The sequence below is a fragment of the Pristiophorus japonicus genome, chromosome 12, assembly GCF_044704955.1.
Source record: "Pristiophorus japonicus isolate sPriJap1 chromosome 12, sPriJap1.hap1, whole genome shotgun sequence".
Classification (NCBI taxonomy): domain Eukaryota; kingdom Metazoa; phylum Chordata; class Chondrichthyes; family Pristiophoridae; genus Pristiophorus; species Pristiophorus japonicus.
Genome location: NC_091988.1, coordinates 15,028,588 through 15,036,338, shown reverse-complemented (window position 1 = coordinate 15,036,338; position 7,751 = coordinate 15,028,588).

The window sequence follows — 7,751 nt, the reverse complement described above, 5'->3', positions numbered from 1 at the left end:
ATAAATTCAACCTGACGCTCTGACTTGTTGGGTCAGGCAACTAGACCAATGTTAAAGTCTTGGGACAATTTCTTTCTCTGCATCTTTCAGGTCTCCCTCTCCAAACCATAACCCGCTGTCTAGTTAAGAGGGAGCGCCAGTCCTAGCCTGCTCTAGAAACATAGAAACATAGAAAATAGGTGCAGGAGCAGGCCATTCAGCCCTTCTAGCCTGCACCGCCATTCAATGAGTTCATGGCTGAACATGAAACTTCAGTACCCACTTCCTGCTTTCACGCCATACCCCTTGATCCCCCGAGTAGTAAGGACTTCATCTAACTCCCTTTTGAATATATTTAGTGAATTGGCCTCAACTACTTTCTGTGGTAGAGAATTCCACAGATTCACCACTCTCTGGGTGAAGAAGTTTCTCCTTATCTCGGTCCTAAATGGCTTACCCCTTATCCTTAGACTGTGACCCCTGGTTCTGGACTTCCCCAACATTGGGAACATTCTTCCTGCATCCAACCTGTCCAAACCCGTCAGAATTTTAAACGTTTCTATGAGGTCCCCTCTCACTCTTCTGAACTCCAGTGAATACAAGCCCAGTTGATCCAGTCTTTCTTGATAGGTCAGTCCCACCATCCCGGGAATCAGTCTGGTGAATCTTCGCTGCACTCCCTCAATAGCAAGAATGTCCTTCCTCAAGTTAGGAGACCAAAACTGTACACAATACTCCAGGTGTGGCCTCACCAAGGCCCTGTACAACTGTAGCAACACCTCCCTGCCCCTGTACTCAAATCCCCTCGCTATGAAGGCCAACATGCCATTTGCTTTCTTAACCGCCTGCTGTACCTGCATGCCAACCTTCAATGACTGATGTACCATGACACCCAGGTCTCGTTGCACCTTCCCTTTTCCTAATCTGTCACCATTCAGATAATAGTCTGTCTCTCTGTTTTTACCACCAAAGTGGATAACCTCACATTTATCCACATTATACTTCATCTGCCACGCATTTGCCCACTCACCTAACCTATCCAAGTCACTCTGTAGCCTCATAGCATCCTCCTCGTAGCTCACACTGCCACCCAACTTAGTGTCATCCGCAAATTTGGAGATACTACATTTAATCCCCTCGTCTAAATCATTAATGTACAATGTAAACAGCTGGGGCCCCAGCACAGAACCCTGCGGTACCCCACTAGTCACTGCCTGCCATTCCGAAAAGTACCCATTTACTCCTACTCTTTGCTTCCTGTCTGACAACCAGTTCTCAATCCACGTCAGCACACTACCCCCAATCCCATGTGCTTTAACTTTGCACATTAATCTCCTGTGTGGGACCTTGTCGAAAGCCTTCTGAAAGTCCAAATATACCACATCAACTGGTACTCCTTTGTCCACTTTATTGGAAACATCCTCAAAAAATTCCAGAAGATTTGTCAAGCATGATCTCCCTTTCACAAATCCATGCTGACTTGGACCTATCATGTCACCATTTTCCAAATGCGCTGCTATGACATCCTTAATAATTGATTCCATCATTTTACCCACTACTGAGGTCAGGCTGACCGGTCTATAATTCCCTGCTTTCTCTCTCCCTCCTTTTTTAAAAAGTGGGGTTACATTGGCTACCCTCCACTCGATAGGAACTGATCCAGAGTCAATGGAATGTTGGAAAATGACTGTCAATGCATCCGCTATTTCCAAGGCCACCTCCTTAAGTACTCTGGGATGCAGTCCATCAGGCCCTGGGGATTTATCGGCCTTCAATCCCATCAATTTCCCCAACACAATTTCCCGACTAATAAAGATTTCCCTCAGTTCCTCCTCCTTAATAGACCCTCTGACCACTTTTATATCCGGAAGGTTGTTTGTGTCCTCCTTAGTGAATACTGAACCAAAGTACTTGTTCAATTGGTCTGCCATTTCTTTGTTCCCCGTTATGACTTCCCCTGATTACTTAATAAACTTTAGGAGGTATAATACAGTAGCCTAGGGAAACTTGAACACTATTATCTCTCCCACACTGTGAGGAAGATCCCGCTCTCCATCCAGCATTTAGTCTGCCAATCTGACTGAGATCAAGCTCCCATCATGAGCGGATCACAGATGCAGACCTGCATCCTATTGGTTGGATTTACAGTGTCCATATTATATTAAAGTAAAGTAGACTATCTGTGAGAACCATTAGCTTTCAACAGCTGAAGTACAGTACTAACTCAGCAATGACCTTACTGAATAATTTACAATTCTAATGTTTGCGGAGCCTGAAATTCACTTTACATGATGTGTAATATGTCAAAACACAACAGCTATGATTCTAGGGTTGAGCTGAAGACCCATTTGACTTGTAAAACATTAAATACCACATGTTGTATTTATTCTGTGAATGCTCATAGGTTTGGTATGTGAACAGAGTGTTACCCAGTCCAGATGGTCTTGCAGTTGTTCATTTTACTTCGAGGGACAACTGCCAGTACCAGTGTGAAAGATCTTTAAAGCATATTGTAGTGGGTCAATTTATGCAGATATTTTATTCAGCAGTTTGCTCATAGAAAGAATGTTCACCGGCATTGATTCCATTGTATTTGGCTTCAAAATAGTTTGCCACTTATCCATTGTATTGAATTGTGATACATTTGATAAACTATTTAATAGTAATGGCCTAGAACACACTGAAAAGGTCAAGGCCCCGTGCTATGTTTTATGTACAGTTTTCCTCATTACATTGCTCTGTTATTTATTACAATCTCACTTGACATTTCACAGATTGGCTCCTGATCCAATGCTGCCAATTTCCTTCGTAAATCTGTACATAGTAGTTTTATCTGAATATTTGCTCAATTTTCTAATTATTCATTTGTTTATTAATATTAAATACATGTGGTATACAAATTACCATAGTCTTATCTTCAGAAATGTATCTGCTACCGTTCTATTGTGCTATGTTCCTTTCTAGTAAAAGCCATGCTTATGGCCTGTTTGACTGGGATTGCCAATTCAGTTGGCATTCGAAATGGAGGCAAGAAAGTTTTGATTGCTTTCACGTAGGAAACTTTTTTTCTCTCCAATTTATTCCTACAATTTTCTCCCTCCCCATCTGTCCTGAAGACATTGACTCCCTCACTGGTTTATGGTTCCAAGGGCAACAGTCTGGTACCTCAGCCAAGGTAGCCATTGTTAATGTATTAGTCTTAGCACAGAAAGCGAGCCCCAGGTGGGCAGAGGAAACGCTACAAGTACACCCTCAAAGCCTCCCTGATAAAGTGCAACATCCCCACCAGCACCTGGGACTCCCTGGCCAAAGACCGCCCAAAGTGGAGGAAGAGCATCCGAGAGGACGCTGAGCACCTCGAGTCTCGTCGCTGAGAGCATGCAGAAATCGAGCGCAGACAGTGTAAGAAGTGTGCAGCAAACCAGGCTCTCCACCCACCCTTTCCCTCAACCACTGTCTGCCCCAGCTCTGACAGAGACTGTAATTCCCACATTGGACTGTACAGCCACCGAGATTCCGAGGGACTGTCTATGATGATGAGTCTCAACAGTGAGTGCTGGCAGGATATTTGATTGTGGAGGACATTAGAGCTAAGCCTGGTCCTATCCTCATCCAGTATCCATGCACAGTGAACGGGATCAGGAACACTGTATGATTTCGCCTTTTTTGACCTGAAGGTTTTTTTTTCAAAAATATACTTTATTCATGTAAAATTTTCACAATACATTGGAAAATAGTTCAGTACCTTGTGGTCAGCAATTCCATACAATTTGTTTGGATGCTGACAGCAGTTCCATACAATGCACTAGCGTGCATTTCATTTCAAGGTACAATTTAGTACAATCCGTAAATCACGTTACATGTAGTACTGTGCAAATAAGGGTATTACATGGAGCAGATAAGAACAGGTTTACATCACATTCCAGGATACATTTTTGCTTTCACGTAGTGCCCCTTTGCTGCTTTGCCTGACAGCAGCTAATTCAACACAGGCTGAGGATCAAGTCTAAGGTCGTCATGGTCTATATGGCTCAGAGATGGAGATCTTTTACATCTGAGTCATCGGGTAGTCCCATTTAACTAATAGAGAGGAGACTTCTATCCTGCCTCTGTTGGACTTGAAAGTCATTGCTTGGTGAAAAAGAAATGTTATCCCACTGTGCCACCTGTATATGAAATTTTATTTGAATTTTTTTAATGAGCTAACATTCAACATCTATAGGTGTGGAGTACAGGTGGGGGTGGGTGTAGGTGCGGAGGTGAGTGTACGTGTGGAGTACAGGTGGAGGTGGGTCTCAGTGTGGAGTACAGGTGGAGGTGGGTCTCAGTGTGGGCTACAGGTGTAGGTGGGTGTACATGTTGAGTACAGGTGTAGATGTGGGGTACAGGTGGGGGTGGGTGTAGGTGTGGAGTACAGGTGTAACGTATGGAGTACAGGTAGAGGTGGGTGTGGGTCTCTGTGGGGTACAGGTGGAGGTGGGTGTGGGTGTGAAGTACAAGTGGAGGTGGGTGTAGGTGTGGAGTACAGGTGGAGGTGGGTGTAGGTGTGAAGTACAGGTGGAGGTGTGGGGAATGGGTGTAGGTGTGGAGTACAGGTGGAGGTGGGTGTGGGTCTCAGTGTGGGGTACAGGTGGAGGTGGGTGTACGTGTGGAGTACAGGTGTAGATGTGGAGTACAGGTGTGGGGAATAGGTGGGGGTGGGTGTAGGTGTGGAGTACAGGTGTAACGTGTGGAGTACAGGTGGAGGTGGGTGTGGGTCTCAGTGTGGAGTACAGGTGGAGGTGGGTGTGGGTGTGAAGTACAGGTGGAGGTGTAGGGAACAGGTGGAGGTGGGTGTAGGTGTGGAGTACAGGTGGAGGTGGGTGTGAAGTACAGGTGGAGGTGTGGGGAACAGGTGTAGGTGTGGAGTACAGGTGGAGGTGGGTGTAGGTGTGAAGTACAGGTGGAGGTGTGGGGAACAGGTGGAGGTGGGTGTAGGTGTGGAGTACAGGTGGAGGTGGGTGTGAAGTACAGGTGGAGGTGTAGGGAACAGGTGTAGGTGGGTGTAGGTATGGAGTACAGGTGGAGGTGGGTGTAGGTGTGAAGTACAGGTGGAGGTGTGGGGAACAGGTGGAGGTGGGTGTAGGTGTGGGGAACAGGTGGAGGTGGGTGTAGGTGTGGAGTACAGGTGGAGGTAGGTGTGAAGTACAGGTGGAGGTGGGTGTAGGTGTGGAGTACAGGTGGAGGTGGGTGTGGGTCTCAGTGTGGAGTACAGGTGGAGGTGGGTGTGGGTCTCAGTGTGGGTTACAGGCGTAGGTGGGTGTACGTGTGGAGTACAGGTGGAGGTGGGTCCCAGTGTGGGTTACAGGTGTAAGTGGGTGTATATGTGGAGTAAAAGTGTAGGTGGGTGTACATGTGGAGTACAGATGTAGGTGTGGGGAACAGGTGGGGGTGGGTGTAGGTGTGGAGGTGGGTGTACATGTGGAGTACAGGTGGAGGTGGGTCTCGGTGTGGGGTACAGATGGAGGTGGGTGTATGTGTGGCGTATAGGTGTACATGTGGAGTACAGGTGGAGGTAGGTGTACGTGTGTACAGGTGGAGGTGGGTCTCAGTGTGGGTTACAGGTGTAGGTGGGTGTACGTGTGAAATACAGGTGGAGGTGGGTCTCGGTGTGGGGTACAGATGGAGGTGGGTGTACGTGTGGAGTATAGGTGTACATGTGGAGTACAGGTGGAGGTGGGTCTCAGTGTGGGTTACAGGTGTAGGTGGGTGTACGTGTGGAGTACAGGTACGATACAGCATATAATAATGAACTTGTCTAAGAATTCCAAACATTTAAAGAAACCCTATTATAAATAGCTTTCCTCTCACTGAGAGTCTGGAATGGAAGATTGATTGCAGTTGGTGCAAGTTATTAGGAAAGGTTTTGGTTCATGCAGCATGTTTGGGAAATTTCAATTTTGGTGAATGTGATTGGGAAGAAAATGTGAAATTAGGTAGAAAGATTGTATAATATGATTGATGAATAACAAATGTAGGAAAAAATAGCAATTAGAGTTAAGAAAAATCCAGAGACTTAACCAATGTGGAAGAGGAAAATTCAAACCATGATGTTGGTGACATGCACAATATGTTATTTTTGGAGATATGTATGCAATAATTGTTTTCCTGTGATTTTATTGTCATAAGAAGGATTTCCCTTTTTTTTAATAAAAAACGTGAAACTAAATAAGATGGAGTAAATAACACTTTAAAATTGGAAACCTTCTTGTTCACATTTTTGGAGCTGCCTAGATGAGGGAATACTCGCTTAAAGAGATTCCTGGTTCTACCGTAAAAATTTAATTAAAACATTTTCAACTACAGATGATGTTGTAACTGTAGTCTCTGCTTAATTTTAAAAAGTGTTGCATGTGATTTAAGTCATTTACTATTACATAGCTCCTACTGATTGTTTTAATATTTGCAATGTAAGTAAACCTGGTAAGCATATCTACCCATAAATATTCAATATAAACCAGCAAAATGGTGTGAACAGAAGAATGACTTATAGCTCATTGATTATGTGGTCAGGGTCTTTCATGGTTGGATTATCCTATATAAGAATGTTGGGAATCATGTCTCCTCTAATTGTTACACATGGAATAATGGAAACCTAGGGGTATTCACATAGCTTTAATCTTGACAAGAAGTTCAGATGGTACCACAACACATGAAAGGAAGACATGAGTAATTTATAAATGTAAGTTGAGAAGCCAATGGTCTTGAAATCTGTTCCACGTTGTTTATATAATAAGCTCTGTTGTTGAGCTGGGGACAGATGTGTTCAAGTTTTGCTCTATATTTTTTTGCAAGAGTCAAGTGTTATGGCCAACAATGATCTTCACGTCATTCACACAGAATGATGTTCATACTGGAGGATTGACAATTTTGAAGTGATCACTGGAAATGCTGAGAGTGATAATCCATGACTTGATTACTGGCAAATAACAGTCAATGTAAAGTTATATCACATGAACAAGTAATAACTTTTTATTTGACACATTGTGTGTCCTACAAAAATGTGGTAAAATGTACACTTTGCATATCTTCAGTCAGGAGCCTGGTATTAAAATTATCCTATGACTCTGTTTTATTAAAAGTGTGGAAAATAAATAGTTCTTGCTCTGTGACCAAGTCATTTAGCCAAAGTACTGGAGCCATTTATTAGCATGAAGACTCTAAACAAAAAAAAGTTATCACTTGTTATTAAGTAATTAAAATAAATATAGTATGATAAAACATAATCCAAATGTAGTGATATCAGTTTCTATTTCAGTGCTTATCGCAACAAAAATAGAGCTTATTTATAAATATTAGAATATCAGCCATTTAACAAATAAAATATTAGCCAAATTGTACATTTAACTTACTTTTTTAGCTGTACTAACCAGTGTTAGGATAGAGATAAATTGTACTGTTTGCACTAAAACTGTATGAAGGTTCGTAAAATTAAATTCCAAAAAAAGAAAGTTAATTACACTTTTACAATTTTTGTATAATTTGGCTGATATTTTATTAGTTTAATGTAAGATACAAAATACATTATATACAGGGACTGTATTTTACTATAATATGAATTAAAAGGGGGACTTGATATTATTGTAGTTCAATTCATGGGGTACAACAGCATTCCAGGTCAAATCACACAATTTAATTTTGAAGGCTTTTTATCTGATGCTTTCAGCCATGACATCCATTCATGGTAAATTAAAGCAGAATAAAACTGTCCATTCAAAGCTGTACTGCATATA